Source organism: Puma concolor, chromosome B2 (assembly GCF_028749965.1).
Source record: "Puma concolor isolate L17-30 chromosome B2, mPumCon1.1.hap2, whole genome shotgun sequence".
NCBI lineage: Eukaryota > Metazoa > Chordata > Mammalia > Carnivora > Felidae > Puma > Puma concolor.
This window is the reverse complement of record NC_141671.1, coordinates 33,821,240-33,846,098: the sequence shown is the minus strand read 5'-3', so window position 1 is coordinate 33,846,098 and position 24,859 is coordinate 33,821,240. Positions and strand designations below refer to the sequence as shown.

At 47.2% G+C, this 24,859-nt stretch overlaps 2 long non-coding RNA genes and 1 pseudogene across 8 annotated transcripts in view; 2 read left to right on the top strand and 1 right to left on the bottom strand.

The window, feature by feature from the left end:
- The window catches only part of LOC147580892 (uncharacterized), a 54,335-nt gene that overhangs the window by 3,553 nt on the left and 25,923 nt on the right, over positions 1–24,859 (top strand). For 4 of the 7 annotated variants that reach the window (XR_015251170.1, XR_015251171.1, XR_015251169.1 and 1 more), the window contains 2 exons: positions 19,454–19,621; positions 20,534–20,669. The exons of 1 other annotated variant lie outside the window; for it this stretch is intronic. This is a non-coding gene — a long non-coding RNA (uncharacterized LOC147580892). Of the gene's footprint in view, positions 1–19,453; positions 19,622–20,533; positions 20,670–21,323; positions 21,404–24,859 lie in introns of all 7 variants that reach the window. 2 more of the 7 variants (XR_015251173.1, XR_015251175.1) reach the window with 2 other exon arrangements.
- LOC147580894 (uncharacterized) lies at positions 4,603–6,311 on the top strand. Its single transcript, XR_015250791.1, has 2 exons — positions 4,603–4,927; positions 6,072–6,311. It is a non-coding gene; the product is annotated as an uncharacterized LOC147580894 (long non-coding RNA).
- Positions 14,503–15,240, bottom strand: LOC112862847 (small ribosomal subunit protein uS10 pseudogene; annotated as a pseudogene).

Genomic DNA, 24,859 nt, shown 5'->3' with positions numbered 1-24,859 from the left:
AAGTGGCAGTAGTGGGAGCCTGACAGGCTCCCAGTCGAAGCTTGCATAGTCGGTCGGGGTGGCCCTTGGCATTCCCTGGGGGTTCACGTCTCTACATCTCTCCAGTCAGCATGCTTGCTTGTCAGCTTACCTCTTGCTTCGGAGTCAACTCCAGCTCTTAGAAGAGTCCAGGGAAAGACCACTGTGAGTGGTACCATGTGGTGTTTGGATTAGTCGAGGTTTTCTGAAAGTCACAGGGGTGAAGTTTGGTAATGTTCTGTGTCCAGCCCAACATGAAAGGTAGATGGGAGGGCGTGGGAGGAAGAGGAAGAGGAATTGTTTAATCTGTGGCCCAAACCGGGATACTTTTTAACGTAAACGTTTTACGGATGAGAACTACATCCAGAAAATGCACAATCCCGTTATCAGCTCAAATGGGTTTTCATAGAGGGAACACCATTGTGTCACCAGCACCCAGATCAAGAAGCCACCTCCAGCTCCCCTTGTGTAACCGCTGTCCCCACTAGCATCCTGTAGTTTCGCCATTTATGCACGTTGTATGGACGGAATCCTGGGTTATGTACTCCTGGGTTAATTTCCTTTGCTCAACGTTATGTGTGGGTTTCATCCATGTTGCATGTGGCTGCAGAATGTTCATTCTTGCTGCACAGTTATGTAGTATGAATGTGCCACAGTGTTTGCATCTGTCCTGTTCAACGGCATTTGGATAGACTCTGGTTCGGGGCTATGACAAATAGTGCTGCTGTGAATGTTCTAGAATATGTTTTGGTGATGAGATGTGCAAATTTTTGCTAAGTACATGCCTAGGAAAGGAATTCTGGGATCATAGGGTATGTGTGTGCAGCTGTTACAGACAAGCAGGACATTTCAGAGTAAAAGGGGGTACCGTTGGTAGTTATGACCAGACAGTGGGCATAAACCTGGCCTGGCCCATTCTAACTGGGATTGGCCCAGGACCATATCAACCAGCACTGACCCACGGCAGTCGAATATAGGGTCACCCTGGTGCACAGTGTTTGACCACTCTCCTGGAGAGTCACCCAGCTACTAGTACATCTGGTCATCTGGCAGGATCAGGTCTCCAGGCCCTGCTGACCACAAGCTGTGCTGCCAGGAGGCCTGGCAGGCCTAGAATGGGAGGAGAGCCTCTTCTGCTTCCAACTTTCGAGGGAAAACCTCTCCAACGAATTGGAAGGCCCAGGAGGCAGGCACCCCCGTGCCCTGAGCCAGCCACCCACGCTGCATGGCTGCAGGACGCCATGGACTTTGTCAGCTTTCTTCTTCAAGGCTGAAACCCAGGGCAGCCCCGCTCCTCTCCAACCTCAGAAAAACCTGAGGAAAAGGAGTGTATGAGCACATACTAAATGCATATGTGTTCTCAGATCCCTCAACACTTCTACCAGGTCGAAAGTACTGTTGTCCCCATTATACAGGTGTTAAAACTGAGGCTCAGGGAGGTTAAACAACTTGGCGTTTAAACGGCTTGCTTCTATTCCCAGGCTAGGTAGGCCTGCTGCCTTCTCCCAGCTTGGCCAGATGGATTCCCTCCAGGCATCAAGATAGGCGCTGGGGATGTGGCCTTGAACTAGGTAGCTACATTCCCTGTCTTTAAGCGGTGCACTTTGGGCGGGGTGGGGGGCAGACAAGTACGTGGTAATACACTTTTACACACTGTGGTGCCTGCTGGAATGAGGGCCTGAGGAGCACAGGGCAAGGGCCCAGCGTGTGAGTGGAGCATCCCAGGAAACCCTGGAAGCAGGCAGCAGGGCATGTGATCCAGAGATGGGCTCGGGGCTGTGGCAGACATGGCAGGCTGGATTCAGCACCATTCCCCACACGGTTCTGGATGTGAGTTAGGTCCCAGCAAAGAAAGAGTGAAATTTGGAGGATGCAAGGAAAGGAGATATTGCTGTGTGGGCTATGGAAACTCGGGGTTTTCTGTAGCACATACAGTGTCCAGTCATCAGCTTTTTTTTTTTTTAATTTTTTTTTCAACGTTATTTATTTATTTTTGGGACAGAGAGAGACAGAGCATGAACGGGGGAGGGGCAGAGAGAGAGGGAGACACAGAATCGGAAACAGGCTCCAGGCTCCGAGCCATCAGCCCAGAGCCCGACGCGGGGCTCGAACTCACGGACCGCGAGATCGTGACCTGGCTGAAGTCGGACGCTTAACCGACTGCGCCACCCAGGCGCCCCTCCAGTCATCAGCTTTATGGGGATCAAGAGGGTAGGCATGGGGGCAGAGTAGCCTCCTGCCCCTGGATCACAGCTCCACTGCAGGTGAGGTCTTCTGATTGCATTCCCTACCCCCCACCCCCATCAGAGCAGAGGGAGGCTGTTGTGTTGTTCCAGGAGGCCCAGCCTGGAGCCGGCTCCTCCAGTTCCTCCAACGGCTTTTTAACCACCTAATTCCTGATATTAAATCTCTTTCCACCTAAAACATAAGGCATGTCCCACCTCTGCTCAAAATCCTCTAACAGTTCCCATCTCAGAGTAAAAAGTCCTCATAAAGGCCCACAAGGCCCTGCAATCTGCCCCGCTCCTAACCTCATCACCTGCCTGCTGCTCCGCTTCAGTCACACCAGCCTCTGTGATGTTCCCCCGACCTGTCAGGCAAGAGCTCACCTCAGGGCCTTTGCACTTGCCGTTGCCCCTGCCTGACTTGCTCTTCCCCCTAATATCCTCAGGGCTTACCCTCTCACTGCCTTCAAGTCTCTGTTCAATATTACTGTCCATGCTATGTAAAACTGCACGTTTGCCCCTGCGGTCATTCATCCACTTTACCGTGCTTTTTCCCCCATAACACTTCTCAATTTCTAACATACTGTATAACTGACTTTTCTACTTAACTGTCACCAGTAAAAATGGCATATCTGCTTCCTGTCCAGCGCTCTCTATTGGAAGGCCCGAGGATTTGATGGTTGTGTTCACGGGGATCCCCAGGGCCTTGCAAAGTGTTCAGACCTAAAAAAAGTATTGAATGAAGAATGATCAGCCAGAGTGATTTCTGTTATTACAGACACCAAGCCACAGGGCATTAGGTTAGGGATAGGACATCTGTCCCCAAACCTCAAGGCAGAGAAAAGGGCGAGGGACCCAGTAGATCATCATGGGAGTGACAGGGTGGCCCGGCCTGCACCTTGCAAGACACCTGTTTTTTTGTCTCACGGTGTTAAAATCATTGTACCATCGCTGTCACGTGATCTGCACACAGACTCATTTCTAGCAGGCACTACCTTCTGATCTTCTAGCCTGCCAGCAATCAGGGGAAATTGTTTTTTCCCTTGGTTTCAGGTTTAGTCATCAGGAGCTGGCAGCCACCTGACAACCGTCTTGGCCCTTTGGCTGGGGCGGACCGGCTGGGTTGCTTGTTGGTTGGTGGCCGGGCAGTGGTGGCGGCTCTCCAGAGTGTGCTTTGGGTGAGTGTCAGATTTAAGCTTTGCATGGGACAAAATAGTTTCCCTTTGGTCTGGGGAGCTACCTGATAATATCCAGTGCAACGAGCTCTGTGGGTACAGTGCCCCAAACAGGAATGGCTGGAAGTGCACCCACTTTAAAGCTGTGTGGACTATGAAAGCCCATCCAGGTGAGCCAGCGGAAGGAAATGTTAGGACAGCGACTGCGGGCCTGTGACCCTGCTCTCTGGGGGCTGAGCTGTGTTCTGGAGTCCGGCTTGAGGCCCTGGGCTGGGTTTCTCTCCAGGCCACACGCCCTCTGGGGTTGGACGTTCATGTTAGTTTGTTCGCCAGCTCTAGTACTTGGGGACTGCAGTCCTGCACCTTTGGCCACCTGCTCTCCCCCACCTCACACCCTTTTGAGAACAGGCCCCGAGGGTTCAGGAGAATCTCTTGTGGTCTTTAACTTGTTTCTCTTGTCTCTATTCCCTGCCTGCCTTCCAAGCTGTGTGAGACTAAGTGCTGGGGCTGGGGAAGGGGACTAGTGACCCCTGAAGTCTTCAAGAGTGACTGTCCTCCACAATTTGTGGGGAGGCGCCCTTCTACCCAATGTCTGGGGTTGCATGGGTCCCCGCTGGGTCCTTCTGTCTCCCTAGCGGCGCGCTACTCTAACTGGGATGTGTCCTGGGTCCCACAGTGCTCTGTCTCCTCCAGGACCCCGTGAACCTTTCTTAGGGCTGAGAGCGTGACTCTGGGGTCTCCATACTGGGGACGAGCGGGAGGACTGCTGCCTGCCTGATCCCAGTAGCACGTGGGATGCCTGGGCTCGGCTCAGGGCCTGGCCGGACAGAGGAGAGAGAAAGGGAGAACAGGGTGGAGGTCGAAGGGTGGGGGCCGGGGTTGAGGAGGAGGTGGGCTAGGGGTGAGGGGAGGAGCCAACACCAGGCCCGGGATTTGTCGGAATCCTCCGGGGCTTTGTTTTGTTCTTCTCCCCACCCCCGAGCCTCGCACCAGGGCCTAAGGGGGCCTTGGCGCTCAGCACAAGTTTGGTGAATGGATGGATGAATGAGAGCCAAAGGAGCTGGGGGAGGGGCGGAGGAAGTGGGTAGCTGGGGGGAGGGGAGAGAAGCAGGCTGGGGGAGGGGAGGTAGCCACTGGCGGGAGGGCGGAGGAGGAGGGAGGCGGGCGGAGCAGGGCGAGCCTGCTGGTTTGGAATCTGGGTAGGAGATGGCGGCCCGGACGGGCCTGCCCGGCTCACCTCTCCATCACGCTGGCTTAAACCTCATTACTCCCTGCTCACCCAGCCGCCAGGCCTCTCTCCCACTCCATGAAGACCCGAGGGTCGTAGGTCTTCCTGGGCCTACTCCTTACTGAGAATTGAATGGCGCCATTCTTAGTCTTCTTACTTACTTTGTAGGAACCCAGCCGCTATGGGGTCGGTGGCCCTCTGGGGCTTGAATACCCGAATGGCCCTGGTGGACAGATGGTGAACCTGAGCTTGGACACCCCCTCCCCTTTCCCCACTCTGAGGTCTGGATGACGGAAAATACAGCGACTAGGATCTGGGCCACCTTGGAGAGTCTGGGGTGGGTCTCCAGGAGTAGAGCAGGGAGCCGGTGGGCAGAGAAAATCCAAGGGCTTGCCTCACTGGCAGCTGCCAGGGACTCCTACGGGAAGCAGCGGAGCTCAGTGTGGACAGTGCCAGGCAGGAGCTGCTGACAGCCAGGTTTCTGGGTCACCATCCAGGGTGCCCTGCCAATTCCCAGGCCTTGGGGGTGGGGTGAGGGGTGAGGGCCGTCTGCATCCCAAGCCCAGACCCTGCTGTCTCCTTTGTCTGGGTCACTTCGGGGCCTGCTCCCATCCCCCACTTCCAGCCTTGCTGGGGCCTCGGAGCCAAGGAGGAGTTGATCCTGAAACTTCCCTTGGGTTTGTGGGCCTGCTGGCCTACCTGCCCTGAAGGTGGGGTGTATAAAGGTGATCTAGAACCTTTCCCACAGCAACCCCTTGGCTTGGGTCCCTCTGTCCTCAACCCCTGCTCCTGGGCTCTGCCCACAGTTGTATGCATGTCTTTTTCTGGCCTTCTTGTCCTTGGTGGGAGGGGTTTTTGTGAGCAGGATATCTTTTGTGGGCAGAAATCCTTCTAGTTCTCAAAGAGGGAATTGACCTTTCCAGTATCATGAGGTTGGCACCTGGGTCCAGCTTAAGCGGTGGCTTGGTCCCCAGAAGTCTACAATACTTTTCTCTCAAGAGCTCTGAGTATCCATCCCACAGTGAAACTGAGGTCCAAAGAGATTAAGCATCTTGCTGTAGGAAGGGGTAGAAACGGATAAAAGGTGGAGAGAGTGGAGGTTGGGTGGGGAGCTAGGTGGCCTTTGGTGGCCACAAAGTGTTGGGGGTGTTGGGGTGTGACTCAGAGATTGGGAGCCTGTGCGCTGGCCAGTGGTACAGACAGCTGGAGGGGTGGGGACAAAAATAGCATGAGTGCTCATTACTCCTAGATAGGAGGGGGGGGAATCACATCTCCATTTTGTAGATGAGGAAATTGGGGTTCAGTAAGGTCAGGTGACTTGGATTCAGAATACCTACAAGTCTCAGTTCTCTGAATCCTGCCCCTCACCCACCCAGCTCTCCCCACCCCCTAACCTTGCTCTACTTTTTTTTTTGAATTCCATAGCCCTTATCTGACATCTAGACTGTGCTGCCCATTACTGTTGCCACCAGGCCCAGGTGGCAACTGAGCCCCTGAAACGTGGGGGGTCCGAATTGAGATGCGCTGGAAGTGCCAAGTACTGTGGATTTCCAAGGCTTAGAACAAAACAACCCGCAGCAATACTGATTTTTTGTATGTTGATTATATGTTGACATGATACTATTTGGTCATATTGCCTTAAATGAAATATATTATTAAAGGGCATTTCATGTATTTCTTTCGACCATCTTAATATGGCTGCCAGAAAAACTAACGTTGCATATGTGCCTCCCGTCCTATCTCCATGCACAGTGCTGGTTTAGATCCTTGGCTTTTTAGTTATTGTCTCCCCTCCACCCCCCAATATCTGCTCAGGGAGGGCAGGAATCAACATATTTTGTTCATGGTCTTCTTGGTCCTGTCCCAGGTTTTTAAGAGTCTGGCACTGGATTTTATTATAGGTGTTCAATAAAAATGTGTTTAATTGAATCCAGCCGATCTGATCCTAGGCCGAGGTCAGAGGGTTAGGAGGAGTGCCTGAGGAAGGGGATGTTTTACCCCGTAGGACCCCAAGTTGCCAATCCCCTGCCACCCCGCGGGGCTCCACAAGGTGAGCCTGTCGACCAGCAAGGGAGGGGGTCTTCCTGACACCGTGCCTGCGCCGTGTGTGTGTGTGTGTGTGTGTGTGTGTGTGTGTGTGTGTGTGTGTGTGTGTTGGGGGGTGGGGATGGGTGTGAGGTCCGGCAGCTACTGAGCGATGCAGGTGGGGAGAGGGGGATCTGTAAGCGCCGCCGGGCCCAGGCTGGGGGTAGCCCCCAGGCGCCCACTTTCTTGGACCCTGACTGCGCACCCGGGAGTGGTGGGCTTGGGGGGGTGTGTGTTGTCGTCTGCGGGTAGGGTGTTGGGGGTGTGCCCAGCCTGGGCTCACACAAGGTCACTGTGTCAAAGGAACGTCCGAACACTTTCTCTTTCCCTGTGATTCGATTGCGGCTCCGAAAGCCCCTTCCGTAGGGACTTCCCTCCGCGCCTGACTCACGCTGCCTCATGCGTGTGACTCAGGCCGGGCGCTGCGCCAGCCCTGCTGTCCCCGCCCCCGGGCCCTGCCACCGAGCCGCAGGGGCGGAGGGACGGGCCGGCGACAGGAGGCGGGGCGTGCAGGGACTGGGTGCCCGCGGCAGAGATGGGAGACTGTGGGGCACAGGGGACAGCCCAGAGGAGAGTTGCAGAGAAGCTGAGCTCTAGGCGGGGTGGCCGGAAAGCCAGCCATGTAGGAGAGAAAGGCTGACAGAAATGCGGACAGACTGAAAGCCAGAGACAAGAAGGCTAAGAAATTGGGAGGACAGAGAGATAAAGTGGAGAGGGACACAGAGACCCAGGAAGGAGAGAGCCCAGAGCCTTCACGGAGGCCAAGGCGGACAAGTGAGAAGCAGGGACAAGTGACCAGTGAGAGGGAGGGAGGAGAGAAGGGTGGCAGGGGCGTCTGGGCGCTGCCACCCTGAGTGCTGCTGACCCAAGGGGCCTGCAGCCTGTCCCCAGAGGCTGGGCTCGGACCATCATCGCCTCTGAGCCTTGCTCTCCTCTCCCAGCTCCACCTTACCAGCTCTGTAACAGTGGGCAAGTTCCTTCCTGTCTCTGGGCCTCAGTCTTCTCATCTGCAAAATGGGAGGTGGTGGTGGACAGTAATCCTATCCCCCTGAGCTCCCTCATCCACCCCTTGCCCTCCCCATCCATCGGTGCTCTGGCTCTGGGCCTGGGCCCCCTTGCCAGCTGGCTTTCTGTTGGGCAGCACCCACTCTAAGGAGATCTGAGGGAGGGAGAAGTGGGGATACTCCTTCCCAGGCCTGGCCCTGCTGTGGCCCCTGGTCTGGCCGTCGCTGTGTCCCTCCGTGACTCCCCTTCCATCTTCAAGCTCCCGGCGCATCTACCCCTTGCCTTTTCAGGCCTGCAGTCACGGTGACTTTCTGCCGCCACTGGTCCCAGTCCCACGCACACCCTCACTGGTCCTCTTCACCCCACGAGCACCCCTCCATCAAAGCCTCTTGAAGACCCCAGGTTGGGTTCCATTTCCTGCCAGGGCCCTGACTGTGCACAGGGCTCACCTCCCGGTCAATTGCCCTCTTACCATCCTGCTCTTTCCTTCCTAGAGTAGTGGTGGGAGGAGACGCTAACCCTCAGTAGAGTGATATACAACGTTAAAAAGCACTCAGGTACCTATTAGATCTTTACATCATCAGTGCGTCTGAACAGGTGTGGAGTTAGCTTCATTTCAATGGGAAGCGCGAAGCTCATGCATCTAGGAAGCAACACAATGGAGTATGGGTGGCGATGTGGGCTGTTTTCTATGGGTGACAGGCCAGGTTGCTGGGGGGCAGCTATGAATGACACTAGTAGCAGCTAAGATATATTCATACTTCTCAAGTGGGGCGCCTGGCCGGCTCAGTCTGAGGAAGATGCGGCTTTTGATCTCCGGCTTGAAAGTTTGGGTGTAGAGATTACTTAAAATCTTTAAAAGAAATACTTCTCAATTGCCAGACACAGTTCTTTTTCTTTAAGTTTATTTATTTTTTGAGAGAGCGAGCATGGGAGCATGAGTGGGGGAAGGGCAGATATGGAGGGGGACAGAGGAACCGAATCAGGCTCCATGCTGACAGCAGAGAGCCCGATGTGGGGCTTGAACTCACAAACTGCAACTCACAAACACTTAACTGACTGAGCCACCCAGGCGCCCCCAGACACAGTTCTGATAATCTCTTATTTAACTCCTTAATCCTTACAACAACCCTCTGAAGTGGCTATCCTTACTGCTATTTTACAATTGCAGTGACAGAGGCACAGAGAAGTTGAATAGCTTTCCCAAGGCCTCACAGCAGAGCTGGGCTGGAACACAGTCAGTCTGGCTCCAGATCCGACACTCAGCCTCTCTTGGGTACCTTGGGGAGGGGTAAACAGGACAAGTTCTGGGCAGAGTGGACAGGATGGGCAGAGTCTTGGAGGGAAGGCACTTTTGCAGTACGTTTCAGAAATAGCCAGCCATGCTGTAGTGCAGGGTCGGAAAACGAAGCCACAGAATTTGACAAGAGAGTAAATGGGACCTGATATTGGGGTGCCCACCTGACAGCTGGAGGCATGGGCTTTATTCTGAAAGTAATAGGGAGCCATGGAAGGTTTTTAGCAGGGGTGGGATAGGTTAGCATTTTAGAAAGGATTACTTTGAAATGCAAGGGAAATGCTGCATTTCTCCTATCAAATGGCAAAGAGCTTTAAAATGATAATTTCCAGTACTGGCAACGTTTCAGCGCACTGAGTGCTCGCACATGTAGCTGATGGGAATGAGTTAGTTTGACCTTTCTGGAAAGCAGCTGAGCCACGTGTAGTACTTGAGGAGGGCCCAGGCCTTTGACCTGCTAATCCCATTTCTAGGAATCCTTCCTCCCTCAAGAAAAGAGGTCAGAGATTTATGTCTCAGGATCAAATTTACTCCATCATTAATAATAATAGTAATAATAATACAAGGAAATAATGTCAATATCCAGCAGGAGGGAATTGCTAAACTAAAGAGTAAAGTATCATGGAATGTTTTATGGCAATTAATATATTTTTTCAAAGAGAGGAAATGCCATCAAAAGTGCTTAAAGATTTCTAGAGCTTTGGGCCCCTGGCTGGCTCAGTGGGAAAAGCCTGTTTATCTTGATCTCAGGGTTGTAAGTTTGAACCCCACATTGGGTGTAGAGTTTACTTAAAAATAAAATCTTTAAAGGGCCCCTGGGTGGCTCAGTTGGTTAAGCATCTGACTCTTGATTTTGACTCAGGTCATGATCTCACAGTTTTCGAGATAGAGCCCTGCATCCAGCTCTGTGCTGACAGTGCAGAGGCTGCTTGGGATTCTCTGTCTCCCCTCCTCTCTCTCTCTGCCCCTGCCCTACTAGTGCACCTGCGGATACTCTCAAATAAACATTTTTTTTTTTCAACGTTTATTTATTTTTGGGACAGAGAGAGACAGAGCATGAACGGGGGAGGGGCAGAGAGAGAGGGAGACACAGAATCGGAAACAGGCTCCAGGCTCTGAGCCATCAGCCCAGAGCCTGACGCGGGGCTCGAACTCACGGACCGCGAGATCATGACCTGGCTGAAGTCGGACGCTTAACCGACTGCGCCACCCAGGCGCCCCTAAACATTTTTTTTTAATGTTAAAAAAATAAAAATAAATAAAATCTTTTTTTTTTTTTTTTTTTTTGAGAAGGAGAGACAACATGAGCAGGGGAGGGGCAGCGAAAGAGAATCCCAAGCAGGCTCCTTGCTGCCAGCACAGAGCTGTCACAGGGCTCAAACTCATGAAACTGAGATCATGACCTGAGCCAAAACCGAGTTGGATTGAGCCACCCAGGCACACCCCCCCCCCCGCCCCGCCAAATAATTATTTGCTTTTTAAAAATGTTTATTCAATTTTGAGAGAGAAAGTGTGAGTCGGGGAGGGGCAGAGAGAAAGGGGGACAGAGGATCCAAGGTGGGCTCTGAGCTGACAGCAGCGAGCCTGATACGGGGCTCAGAACTCACCAACCATGAGCTGAAATTGGACCCTCAACCGACTGAGCCACCCAGGTGCCCCAATGAAATCTTAAAAGAAAAAAAAAGATTTCTAGAACTCTTACAAGTAATAACTGAGTTCATCATGTCTGCAAAGTACATGATTAACACACAAAAAAAATCAATCTTATTTCTATATGCTAACAATGAACACTTGGAAACAAACAGGTGCTTGGGTGGTTGAGGTCATGATCTCATGGTTTGTGGGTTTGAGCCCCGCCTTGGACTCTGTGTGGAGCCTGCTTGGGATTCTCTTTCCCTGTCCCTCCCCTGTGTGCTCTCTCTCTCAAAATAAAGAAATAAACTTAAAAAAAAAAAGAACTTATTAAAAAAAAAGACAATTCTATTATAACAGCTCCAGAAAGGAAGGAAGGAAGGAAGAAGGAAAAAAAGAAAGAAGGAAAGAAAAGAAGGAAAGAAAGAAAAAAAGAAGGAAAGATAGACAGACTTGTGTATAAATCTAACAAAACATATACAGGGTGTCTATACTGAAAACTATGAAATGGTGATGGAAGAAACCAAGATATAAATAAACAGGAATGGGGACGCCTGGGTGGCTCAGTTGGCTGAGAGTCTGACTCTTGATTTCAGCTCAGGTTATGATTCTAGGGTCGAAAGCCATGGGATCGAGCCCCACATTGGGCTCTGGGCTGAGTGTGGAACCTATTTATGACTCTCTTTCTGTCTCTCTCTCTCTCTCTCTCTCTCTCTCTCCCTCTCTCCCTCTCTCCCTCCCTCTCCCTCTCCCTCTCCCTCTTCTTCCCCTTTCCCCTGTTCACTCTCTCTCTCTAAAATACAAATAAATAGGGGCGCCTGGGTGGCTCTGTCGACTAAGCATCCGACTTCGGCTCAGGTAATGATCTTGTGTTTTGTGAGTTCGAGCTCCGCTCCGGGCTCTGTGCTGACAGCTCAGAGCCTGGAGCCTGCTTCAGAATCTGTGACTCCCTCTCTCTCTCTCTCTCTGCCCCTCCCCTTCTCATGCTCTGTGTCTCTCTGTCTCTCAATAATAAATAAGCATTAAAAAATTATAAATAAAATAAAATAAAATGCAAACAAACAAACAGGAATGTACCATGTTAATGGATTGGAAAACCCAACAGAGTAGAGCTGTCATTTCTCCCCATATTGATTTTGTTCATTTCCTAGGGCCGCCTTAACAAAGTAGCACAAACTGGGTAGCTTAAAACAACAGAAATTTATTGTCTCACAGTTCTGGAGGCTAGAGATCCGAAATCAACAGGATTTGATTGCTCTCTCTGAAGCCTCTAGGGGAGGATCCTTCCTTGCCTCTCCCAGCTTCTGCTGGTTTGCCCCCAGTCCTTGGTGTTCTTGGCTTGCAGCTACAGTACTTTAGTATCTGCCTCCCTTGGCACATGGCGTTCTCTCTGTATGTCTGTGCCTCTTCTTCTATAGGGACCTCCGTCACATTGAATTAAGGACTCACCGTATTCCACTATGGCCTCATCTTAACCACAGCTATAATGGTCCTATTTCCAAATAAAATCACGTTCTGAGGTAATGTATTTGGCCCAGGTTAGGACTTCAACATATCTTTTGGCGGGGGGAGGGACACAGTTCAACCCATAAAAGTGATCTGTAGATTTAACATACTTCCAATCCAACCCCAGCAGGACTTTTTGTAGATATGGACAAGCCGATTGTAAAATTAAATGGAAAGGCAGAGAAACTAGAATAGCTCAAACAATTTTGAAAAAGAAGAATAAAGTTGAAGGAGTTATCTGATTTTGGGACTTACTACGACAAAACTTGCAACAGCAATCAAGAATGTTCATGGGCTCCTGGGTGGCTCAGTTGGTTGAGTGTCTGATACTGTCTCAGGTCATGATCTCACGGTTTGTGAGTTTGAGCCCTGCCATTGGGCTTACAGCTGTCAGTGCAGAGCCCACTTTGGACCCTCTGTCCCCGTCTCTCTCCTTCCCTCCCCTGCTCGTTTTTTCTCTCTCTCAAAAATAAACATTAAAAAAAATGAATGTTGGGGTGCCTGGGTGGCCCAGCAGGTTGAGAGTCCAACTTTGACTCAGGTCATGATCTCACATCACAGTTCGTGAGTTCAAGCCCCATATCGGGCTCTATGCTGGAGCCTGTCTCGGATTCTGTGTCTCTCTCTGCCCCTTCCCCACTCGCACTCTGTCTCTGTCTCTCTCTCTCAAAAATGAATAAACATTAAAAAAAAAGAATGTGGTGGGTTCAGAGGAGTGGACACAGTGAATGGATCAGCGAAACAGAATAGAGTCCAGAAATAAACCCACACAAATATGTCCAACTGACTTTGCCAAAAGTGCAAACACCTTGCCAATGAACAGTGCTGGAGCAACCAGATACCTATATGCAAAAAAAACAAAAACAAAAACAAAAACAAAAAACCCTCGTCCTAAACCTCACACATTATACTAAAATTAACTCAAGATGAATCATATATCCAAAACATAAAACCGTAAAATGTCTGGAAGAAAACACAGGAGAAAATCTCCATGGCCTGGGGTTAGTCAAAGAGTTCTTAACTATAACACTAAAACCATGATCCAGGAAAGAAAAAAATTGGTAAGTTGGACTTTATCAATTTCTTTTTAAAAAATTTTTTTTTCAACGTTTATTTATTTTTTGGGACAGAGAGAGACAGAGCATGAACGGGGGAGGGGCAGAGAGAGAGGGAGACACAGAATCGGAAACAGGCTCCAGGCTCCGGGCCATCAGCCCAGAGCCTGACGCGGGGCTCGAACTCACGGACCGCGAGATCGTGACCTGGCTGAAGTCAGACGCTTAACCGACTGCGCCACCCAGGCGCCCCGGACTTTATCAATTTCTTAACAATGTCTGTGAAAGACACTGTTAAAAGAATGAAAAGACAAGTTATAGGCTGAGAGGCAATATTTACAAGGTACATATTTGGTATATTTGACAAAAGACCTTTATCCAGGATACATAAAAAAATTCTTAAAACTCAACAGTAAGAAAAAGACCAATTAATTTTAAACAGGCAAAAGAGTTAAACAGACACTTCATCTAAGAGGAAATACAGATGGCAAACGAGCACATGCAGAGATGCTCAACATCCTTTGCCACTGGGCAAGTGCAAATTAAAACCGCCCAGACCCAGCAGTCTCGCTCCTGGATATTTACCTTAGAGAAATGAAAACTTACATCCACACAAACAGCTGCACAAGAATGTCAGTAGCAGCTCTGTTCAGAATCCCCCCAAACCGAAGCAACCCAAATTGGAAGGCTGGGTAAATGAACAGCAGTTCATTTATGGAATACTACTCAGCAGTAAAAATGAACAAAATTTCTCTCGTTCTCTTTACCTGCCTCCCCCATCCCTCCCTTCCTTGTGTAATTGACATACAATATCTTTTTAGTTTCATCATACAGTGTACATCATAGTGATTTGATATTTTTATACATTATGAAATGATCCCCCGGTAAGTCTAGTTACTGTCTCTCACCATCAAAGTTATTACAATATCGTTGACTATATTCCCTATGCTGTACGTTATATCCCCATGACTTATTTACTTTATAACTGGAAGTTTGTACCCTTTAAACCTCTCTGCCTATTTTACCTATCCCCTCCCCCCTCCCCACTCTGAACCAACAATTTGCTTCCTGTATCTAAGAGTCTGTTTCTATTTTTGTTTGTTGATTTGTTTTTGTTTTTGTTTTTTTTTAGATTCCACATATAAATGAAATCATACAGTATTTGTCTTTCTCTGTATGACCTATTTCACTTAGCGTAACACCCTCTAGGTCCACCCGTGTTGTCACAAATGGCAAAATTTCACTTTTTATGGCTGAGTGTTATTCCTTTTTTTTTTTTTTAACTGATAATCAATTTATTAAAAAGGTTGATTTAAGCATCTGCAATGGTAACTTCAGCCTCAACTCCTGGCACAATACTGATGGAAATAATCTGTTTAACAATCTCCAAAAGTCTGCAAATCAATGGGTCGCTTGTGGATCCTCACCTGAAAACAGTCCCAAGTCTTAGAACCTTCACCACAAGGAGTTTTTCTTGTAGTGATGCTCAGAGTCTTGGTAGGCATCCAAACTAGTCCTTTCACTTTGAGATTCTTTTCCTTTGTGCCTCAGATCAAGTCAGCACATACCTTCTCTAAAGATTTTATGTTGCAACTGGTTAGAATAATTCTAATTCAGTGAAACATCACCTCTAGTTCCACAGGTGTCTTCCCAGTGTCTTTGTTTTTTTTTTTTTTTTAATGTTTATTTATTTTTGACAGAGAGAGAAAGAGAAGAGCATGAGCGGGGGAGGGGCAGAGAGAGAGGGAGACACAGAATCTGAAACAGGCTCCAGGCTCTGAGCTGTCAGCACAGAGCCTGACCCAGGGCTCGAACTTACAGACTGCGAGATCATGATCTGAGCTGAAGTCGGATGCTCAACCGATTGAGCCACCCAGGCGCCCCTTCCCAGTGTCTTTAAAAGCCACAGCTGTGGCATCACTGCCTGACCCACTTGTTCCTCACCAAGAATGAACAGTGGTGTGTCAGGAGCAGGAGAGGGGCCTCCAAAGTTCCGCTGTAGCTGCGACTGCATCTTCCTCAAAGAGTGGCTGAGTGTAATTCCATTGTGTGTGTGTGTGTGTGTGTGTGTGTGTGTGTATCTATCTATCTATATATTGTGTGTGTATCTCTTTATATATTCATATATATCTATAGATATATAGAGAGATACACATATGTATATATCACATGTATATATATGTATGTATCATATGTCTATGTATATCTCACATCTTCTTTATTCATTCATGTATTGATAGACACTTAAGTGGCTTCCACATCTTGGTGATTGTAAATAATGCTTCAGTGAACATAGGAGTGCATGTATCTCGTCAAATTGGTGTTTCCATTTTAAATTTTTTTAATATTTATTTATTTTTGAGAGGGAGAGAGAACGCGAATAGGAGAGGTGCAACGAGAGAGGGACAAACAGAATCTGAAGCAGGCTCCAGGTTCTAAGCTGTCAGCACAGAGCCCGATGTGTGGCTCCAACTCACAGACCGTGAGATCATGACCTGAGCCTAGGTCAGATGCTTGACCGACCGAGCCACCCAGGCTCCCGGTGTTTTCATTTTTTTTTAAAGATTTTATTTTTAAGCAATCTCTACACCCAGCATGGGGCTTAAACTCATAACCCCGAGATTAAGAGGACTGAGCCAGCCGGGTGCCCCTCATTTTAATTTTTTGAGGTACCTCCATACTGTTTTCCACAGTGGCAGCACCAATTTACCTTCCTACTGACAGTGCACGAGGGTTCCCTTTTCTTCACATCCTCACCAGCACTTATAACTTTTTGTCTTTTTGATAACAGCCAATCTGACAGGTGTGAGGTGATATCTCAATTTGGTTTTGATTTGCATTTCCCTGAGGATTAGTTATGTTGAGCATTTTTTCATGTGCCTGTTGGCCATCTGGATGTCTTCTTTAGAAAAATGTCTATTCAAGTCCTCTGCTCAATTTTTAATTAGGTTATTTATTTTTTTTAATACTAAGCTGTGTAAGCTCTTAATATATTTTGAATATTAAGCCCTTATTGGATGTATGATTTGCAAATGTCCTCTCCCTTTCAGTAGGTTGCCTTTCCATTCTGTGGATGATTTCCTTCACTTTGAAAAAGCTTTTTTAGTTTGATATAATCCCATTTGTTTATTTTATTTTTTTATTTTTATTTATTTATTTATTTATTTATTTATTTTTATTTTTTTTTCTTTTTAACATTTTATTTATTTTTGAGACAGAGAGAGACAGAGCATGAACGGGGGAGGGACAGAGAGAGAGGGAGACACAGAATCGGAAGCAGGCTCCAGGCTCTGAGCCATCAGCCCAGAGCCCGACGCGGGGCTCGAACTCACGGACCGTGAGATCGTGACCTGAGCCGAAGTCGGATGCTTAACCGACTGAGCCACCCAGGCGCCCCACCATTTGTTTATTTTAATGTTAGTTGTCCTTGCCTGGGGATACTGGTCCAAAAAAATATTGTTAAGACCAATGCCAAATTGCTTACTGCCTATGTTCTCTTCTAGGATTTTTACAGTTTCAGGTCTTACATTCAACTTTAATCCATTTTGAGTTTATTTTTGTGTATGGTGTAAGACAGTGGTTAAGTTTCTTTTGTATGTGGCTGTCCAGCTTTTCCAACATCATTTGTAGAAGAGACTCTCTTTTCCGCATTGTACATTCTTGCCTCCTTTGTCATAGATTAATTGACCATGTATGTGTAGGTTTGTTTCTGGGCTTTCTATTCTATTCCATTGATCTATGTGTCTGTTTTCATGGCAGTGCCATAATGTTTTGATTAGTATAGCTTTGTAGTATAGTTTGATACCTCCAGCCTTGTTTTTCTTTCTAAATATTTGAGAAATAGCTTTGGCTATTAGGAGTCTTTTGTGATTCCATTCAAATTTTAGGATCCTTTGTTCTAGTTATATGAAAAATGCCATTGGCCACTTAACCAACTGAGCCACCCAGGTGCCCCTTAATAGATTTTATTCTTAGGTAATTTCTGCATCCAACATGGGGCCTGAACTCATAACTCTGAGATCGAGTTGCATGCTCCACCAACTGAGCCAGCCAGGTGCCCCTCCTCTCTTTTTTTTCTTAATGAGTCTCGTTAGAAGTTTGTTGATTTTTGTATATGCTTTCAAAAAACTGTCTTTTAGTTTCATTATCTTTTCTGTTGTGTGTGTGTTGTTTTTGTTTTGTTTTTTGTCTCCATTTATTTCTGCTTTGGTCTTTATTATTTCCTTTCTTCTGCTAACTTTGGGCTTTGTTTGTTCTTTTTCTAGTTCCTTTAGGTGTAAAGTTAGAATTTTATTTTTTGAGGTAGTCTTGTATTGCTATGAACTCCCCTCTTGAAACTGCTTTTGTTGCATCCCATAGATTTTGGAAAGTTGTGTTTCCATTTTCATTTGTCTCCAGATATTTTTTAAACTTCTTTGACTTCTTTTTTTGACCCATTGGTTGTTTAGTAGCATGTTGTTTATTCTTAAAAATTTTTTTAATGCTTATTTATTTAAAAAAAATTTTTTTTCAACGTTTTTATTTATTTTTGGGACAGAGAGAGACAGAGCATGAACGGGGGAGGGGCAGAGACAGAGGGAGACACAGAATCGGAAACAGGCTCCAGGCTCCGAGCCATCAGCCCAGAGCCTGACGCGGGGCTCGAACTCACGGACCGCGAGATCGTGACCTGGCTGAAGTCGGACGCTTAACCGACTGCGCCACCCAGGCGCCCCATTGCTTATTTATTTTTGAGAGAGACAGAGCACGAGTGAGGAAGGGGCAGAGACAGAGAGGGAGACATAGAATCCGAAACAGGCTCTAAGCTCTGAGCTGTCAGCACAGAGCCAGACATGGGGCTTGAACTCGGGAATGGTGAGATCATGACCTGAGCCTAAGTCGGACACTCAACCCACTGAGCCACCCAGGCGCTCCGGCATGTTGTTTATTCTTAATGTATTTGTGTTTTTTCCAGTTTTCTCCTTGTAATTGATTTCTAGTTTTGTACTCGTGTGCTTGGAAAAGATGCTTGATATAATTTCAGTCTTCTTGAATTTTATTGAGACTTGTTTGTGGCCTAATACATCCTGGAGAATGTTCCATGTACACTTGAGAAGAATGTATATTCTGCTGCTTCTGGTTGGAAGTTCTGTATAAATCTATCAAGTTCATCTGGTCTAATATGTCATTGAAGGCCAATATTTTCTTATTGATTTTCTGTCTGGATGATCTATCCATTGATGTAAGTGGAGTGTTAAAGTCCCCTACTATTATGGTATTACTGTCAATTACTCCTTTATGTCCATAAAGATTTGCTTTATATATTTAAGTGCTCCTATGGAACAAACTCTTGCTGCACATAATGCGATTGCAAGAACCCAGTCTCAAAGGATACATGCTGTATGGTTCAATTTATGTGACATTCTAGGACAATGGTGATGAGAACAGATCAGTGGTTCCCAGGGCTTAGGGGTGGGGGAAAGCATGCCTACAAGGGGGATGATGGAATTATTTGGGGATCATGGAACTGTTCTGAATCCTTATTGTGATGATTACATATATCTATACATGTAAATATTGTGGAAATGCACACCAAAAGAAGTCAGTATTACCGCATGATAATTTTAAAAGCCATCTATATCCAGCTGGATAACTATGCAATAAAACAACTATAGCACAATGTTGTTCATTAAAAAAAGTTTTTTTTTAACGTTTATTTATCTTTGAGAGACAGAGTGTGAGCAGGGGAGGGGCAGAGAGGGAGGGAGACACAGAATCCGAAGCAGGCTCCAGGCTCTGAGCTGTCAGCACAGAGCCTGATGCAGGGCTTAAACTCACAAGCTGTGAGATCATGACCTGAGCGGAAGCCAGACGCTCAACTGACTCAGCCACCCAGGGGCCCCTAGTACAATGTTAATGGGAGAATCTAGGGGGTGAGAATAAGCGATCACTGAGCAATTCTTATAGCTTTGCTATCTGCTTGAAAATTCTCGTAACAAATATTGGAAAAAACTATATCCAGAATGATTCTAAGTTAGAAGATTGAAGGCATCACACCTATTAACAGTGAGACTCTCTCTGAAGGGTGATATTGTGGGTAATTAAAATTTTCTTTTTATATATTTCTGTATTTTCTATAATAAGCACCTATTATTTTATTTAGAGAGAGTAGAGGCTATATTTGATTTTTTTTTAAATAGCTCTCCCTGACTCAGCATTTTGAAATCGTTTATTTATTTATTTTTAAGACAGACAAGAAGAACGCAGGAGGAGCAGAGAGAGAAGGAGAAAGAAAATCTCAAGCAGACTCCACACTGTCAGTGCAGATCCCCATGTGGGGTTTGATCGCATGAACCGTGAGATCACGACCTGAGCCAAGATCAAAAGTCAGACACTCAACCGACTGAGTCACCCAGGTGCCCCATAGGCTATATTTGATTTTAAGTCTTTTTTTTTTTCATGTATATGTGGAATCCATGCTTCTTGTAAGGTTCAAATGGTCCAGAAATAGGTAACCCCATAGGAAAAGTCCCTTGTATCAGTCCTAACACTGTTAACATTCTGTGGGTAACTTAAAGAATAAATCTTAAATTCAGGTACATTTCTTTCATGTTATGTCACCATTTAGAAATGAAGCAGCTCAAACATATTCCATTTTTGTTTCCCATTACTATCACCTAACAATAAAAGTTTTATATTTACAAGGAAGAACACAGGCTCTTTTCTAGGTTCAAGGCAGAGAGCCTGAGGTGCAAAGAAGGTGTGATAATTTTTCCTGATTCCAAGAACTGAGCCAGGAAAGAGTTTGCCTCCTTAAAACACGGGGCCGCCGTTCTTTGTTATTTTAAAAGCTGTAACTATAAAGATTTCCTTTCAATTTTTCTTTTGTAACTTAGGTCAAAACTAGAATGCTCTTTTGTTGTATGTTTATGTGTTGCATTGCCCCAATTATAAAATATTACCTGCTGAGAAAACTGAGGCCAGAGTGGAGAGGGACTGTGGTTGGGGAGTCTACTTCTGACACAGCCACCAACTCTCTGTGACCCTTCTCTGGGCCTCCCCTTCCTAGACTATATTATTTTTATAATGAAGAACAAAAGCGAAGAGTAACAATAAAACCCTCTACTGGGCAGCAGCGTGGAGGGTGCTGCAAAGACTGCTGGTTGTCCTACATGCCATTCTTCCTGAGTACAACATTTTTTGTATTTTTAGCTGGGCACATAATTGACCCACAAAATAGACTGTTTCCTTGCCTCCCTTGCTAGATGTGGTCAGTGGAAAATAAGCAAAATGTTTTTAAAGGGAAGGGGTGTTTTATTTTTCTCCAGTTACTCCTTTCTAATGGCTGGAATGTGGACATGATGGCTGGAGCACAAGCACCTACTTTAGACCATGAGGCAACTTTGGGAATGAAAACTACACACTGCAGATCAACCAGATAGAGCCTGGGTTCCTTGTTCGGTGGTATGTCATGCTAACCCTGGACTGCATGCCTGCCTCTGGACTTCTTTTTTTTTTTTTTTTCTTTTTTAACATTTATTTATTTTTTGAGAGACAGAGAGTGAGGAGGGGAAGGGCAGAGAGAGAGGGAGTCACAGATTCTGAAGCAGGCTCCAGGCTCTGAGCTGTCAGCACAGCGCCCGAAGCGGGGCTCGAGCTCACGAACCATAAGTTCATGAGATCATGACCTGAGCCGACGTCGGGTGCTTAACCGACTGAGCCACCCAGGCGCTCCTGGACTTCTGGAATGTGAGAGGGAAATACACTTCTGTCAAGTGTAATCCGCTGGTATTTGGGGATTTCTTTTGAAAAATTTAAAGTCCAGTTAGCAGACCGTGTAATATTAGTTTCAGGAGTACAAGATAGTGATTCAACACTTCCATACATCACCCAGTGCTCATCCGGACAGGTGCACTCCTTAACCCCTATCACCTGTGTAACCCATCCTGCCCCCCCCACCTCCCCTCTGGCAACCATCAGTTTGTTCCCTATAGTTAAGAGTCTGTTTCTTGGTTTGTCTCTCTCTTTCTCTCTCTCTTTTTTCCCCTGTTGCTCGTTTGTTTTGTTTCTTAAATTCCACACGAGTGAAATCTTACGGTATTTGTCTTTCTCTGACAGACTTATTTTACTTAGCGCAATACTCTCTACTCCATCCGTGTTGTTGCAAATGGCAAGATTTCATTCTTTTTCATGACCGGGTAATGTTCCATTGTATATATAACCACTACATCTTTTCTTTTTAATTCTTAACATTTTATTATTTTTTATTTTAGAGAGAGAGAACGCACGAGCAGCGGGTGGTGGCGGGGGGAAAGGCAGAGGGAGAGAGAGAATTTCAAGCAGGCTCCATGCTCAATGCAGAGCCTGATGTGAGGCTCGATCCCGTGACCCTGGGATCATGACCTGAGCCAAAATCAAGAGTAGGATGCTTGGGGCACCTGGGTGGCTCAGTCCCTTGAGCATCTGACTTTGGCTCGGGTCATCACCTTGCAGTTCATGAGTTCGAGCCCCGCATCAGACTCCCTGCTGTCAGTGCAGAGCCCGCTTCGGATCCTCTGTCCCCCTCTCTCTCTGCCCCTCCCCTGCTTGCTCTCTCTCTCTCAAAGATAAATAAACATTAAAAAAAAAAAAAGGAGTCAGATGCTCAACCAACTGAGTCACCCCGGTGCCCTGACACCACATATTCTTTATCCATTCATTAATCGACAGACACTGGAACTGTTTCATTAATTTGGCTATTGTAGGGGGGCGCCTGGGTAGCTCAGTCAGTTGAGTGTCCAACTCCTGATTTCGGCTCAGGTCATGATCCCAGGGTTGTGGGACTTGAGCCCTGTGTCGGGCTCCGGGCTGAGCGTGGAGCCTGCCTGAGATTCTCTTTCTCCCTCAATTTCTCTCCCCTACTTGCTCTCTCTCTCAAATGAAATTAAAAAAAAAAAAAAAAAAGGCTATTATATAGACTGCTGCTATAAACATAGGGGTGCACGTATCCCTTTGAATTAGTACTTTTGTATCCTGTGGGTAAACACCTAGTAGTGTGACTGTTGGATTGCAGGGTAGTTCTATTTTTCACTTTTTGAGGAACCTCCATACTGTCTTCCAGAGTGGCTACACCAGTTTGCATTCCCACCAACAACGCAAGAAGGTTCCCCTTTCTCTGAATCCTTGCCAACACGTGTTTTTTCTTGTATTGTTGATTTTAGCCATTCTGACAGGTGTGAGGTAGCATCTCATTGTGGTTTCGATTTGCATTCCCCTGACCATGAGTGATGTTGAGCATCTTTTCATGTGTCTATTGGCCATCTGGATTTCTTCTTTGGAAAAATGTTTATTCATGTCTTCTGCCCTTTTTAGTTGGATTTTTCATTTTGGGGGTGTTGAGTTTTATAAGTTTTTTATATGGGATTTTGGGATTTTGTTATTCGCAGCCTTGTACAAGGCAGGAGAATCAGTGAGGGGGCTGTTTCAGTAATTGAAGGGAGAGTTGATGAGGGCCTGAGCCATGGTGGGAAGCGGGTTTAAGAGATACGTGAGAAGGGGCGCCTGGGTGGCGCAGTCGGTTAAGCGTCCGACTTCAGCCAGGTCACGATCTCGTGGTCCGTGAGTTCGAGCCCCGCGTCAGGCTCTGGGCTGATGGCTCAGAGCCTGGAGCCTGTTTCCGATTCTGTGTCTCCCTCTCTCTCTGCTCCTCACCCATTCATGCTCTGTCTCTCTCTGTCCCCAAAATAAATAAACGTTGAAAAAAAAAAAAAAAAAAAAGAGATACGTGAGACATGCTAAGTGCCCATGCCTGAGGGGCCTTAATGGGGATTGCTGATTTGTTTGATCCGGAGTTCAGCAGAAAGGTCTGAACCAGAGAAACCATACGCTCAGAGTGGTAAAGTTCCCACAGTCACACAGCCAGGAGGGGCTGGACCCTGAATGATGTGTGTATCAGTTACCTACTGATAACCTCCAACATGTAGTGCGTAGGAGTCAGGGGTCTGGAAGCTGCTCACCTTGGTGGTTCTAGCTTGGGGTCTGTCATGAGATTGCAGTTAAGATGTTGGCCACGGCTGCGGTCATCTGAAGGTTGGAAGGGGGCTGGAGGAGCCATTTCCAGGATGACTCATTCATACAGCAGCTGCCCCACCTTCACCCCGAGCCCCACCCCACCCCGGTGCTGAGGGCCTGCCCTGTGTTGAAAGTTTTCCCCGAGTAAAGACCGATGCCACGTTCAGAAGTGCAGGGGAGAGACAGTGTAGCATAGAGGTGGCCTCTGATATGTTCCAGCAAGGGTGGCTGGGATGGGTAAGGGGAATGCTGTCTATAAGGCGTGTGGCCCACAACGAGTGTTCATGAAACACTACCTCCTGCTGGGGATAGGACTTGAGGTTCAAGTCCCAGCTTTGCCACTTGGTGGTTGTGGTGCTTCAGTGTCTCAGCCAAATGGGATGCTAATATCCATCTCATGGGGTTGGCATGAGGATTAAGGAAGGAAACACACGGGGCACCTGGCTGACTCCATCAGCAGAGCATGTGACTCTTGATCTCAGGGTTGTGAGTTCGAGCCCCACATTGGGTGTAGAGATTATTTATTTATTTATTAAAATTTTTTTTTTTTTTAGGGGCGCCTGGGTGGCTCAGTCGGTTAAGTGGCCGACTTTGGCCCAGGTCATGATCTCGCGGTCCGTGAGTTCGAGCCCCGCGTCGGGCTCTGTGCTGACAGCTCAGAGCCTGGAGCCTGTTTCAGATTCTGTGTCTCCCTCTCTCTGACCCTCCCCCGTTCATGCTTTGTCTCTCTCTGTCTCAAAAATAAATAAACGCTAAAAAAAAAAAAAAAAAATTTTAATGTTTATTTATTTTTGAGAGAGAGAGAGACAGAACATGAGCAGGGGAGGGGCACAGAGAGGGAGACACAGAATCCGAAGCAGGCTCCAGGCTCTGAGCTGTCAGCACAGAGCCCGACATGGGGCTTGAACCCACGAACTGTGAGATCATGACCTGAGCGAAAGTCAGACACTTAACCGACTAGCCACCCAGGTGCCCTGAGATTACTTTAAAAGAACAAAAAAGGAAATACATGTAGAACATCTAAGCTGGTGCCTGGCACATCACAATTGCCCAAATAAAGCTTTACAGACATCCCTTGTTTTATTGTACTTTGCTTCAAAGATATTGCATTTTTTTGCAAACTGAAGGCCAAGCAAGTCTGCATCAAGCAAGTCTGTGGACATCATTTTTCTAGCAGCAAATGCTGCTCACTTCACGATTCTGTGTCATGTTTTGGTCACTCTCATAATATTTCAAAAGTTTTCATTGGTATTATAGTCATTATTACTATGTCTGTGATCAGTGATTTCAGCTTGCTGAAAGCTCAGAAGATGGTTAGCATTTTTTTTTTCAACGTTTATTTATTTTGGGACAGAGAGAGACAGCATGAACGGGGGAGGGGCAGAGATAGAGGGAGACACAGAATCGGAAACAGGCTCCAGGCTCTGAGCCATCAGCCCAGAGCCTGACACGGGGCTCGAACTCACGGACCGCGAGATCGTGACCTGGCTGAAGTCGGACGCTTAACTGACTGCGCCACCCAGGCGCCCCGATGGTTATCATTTTTTAGCAATCATTTTTTAAAAAGTAATCTCTAAATTCAACGTGAGGTTTGAACTCATGAC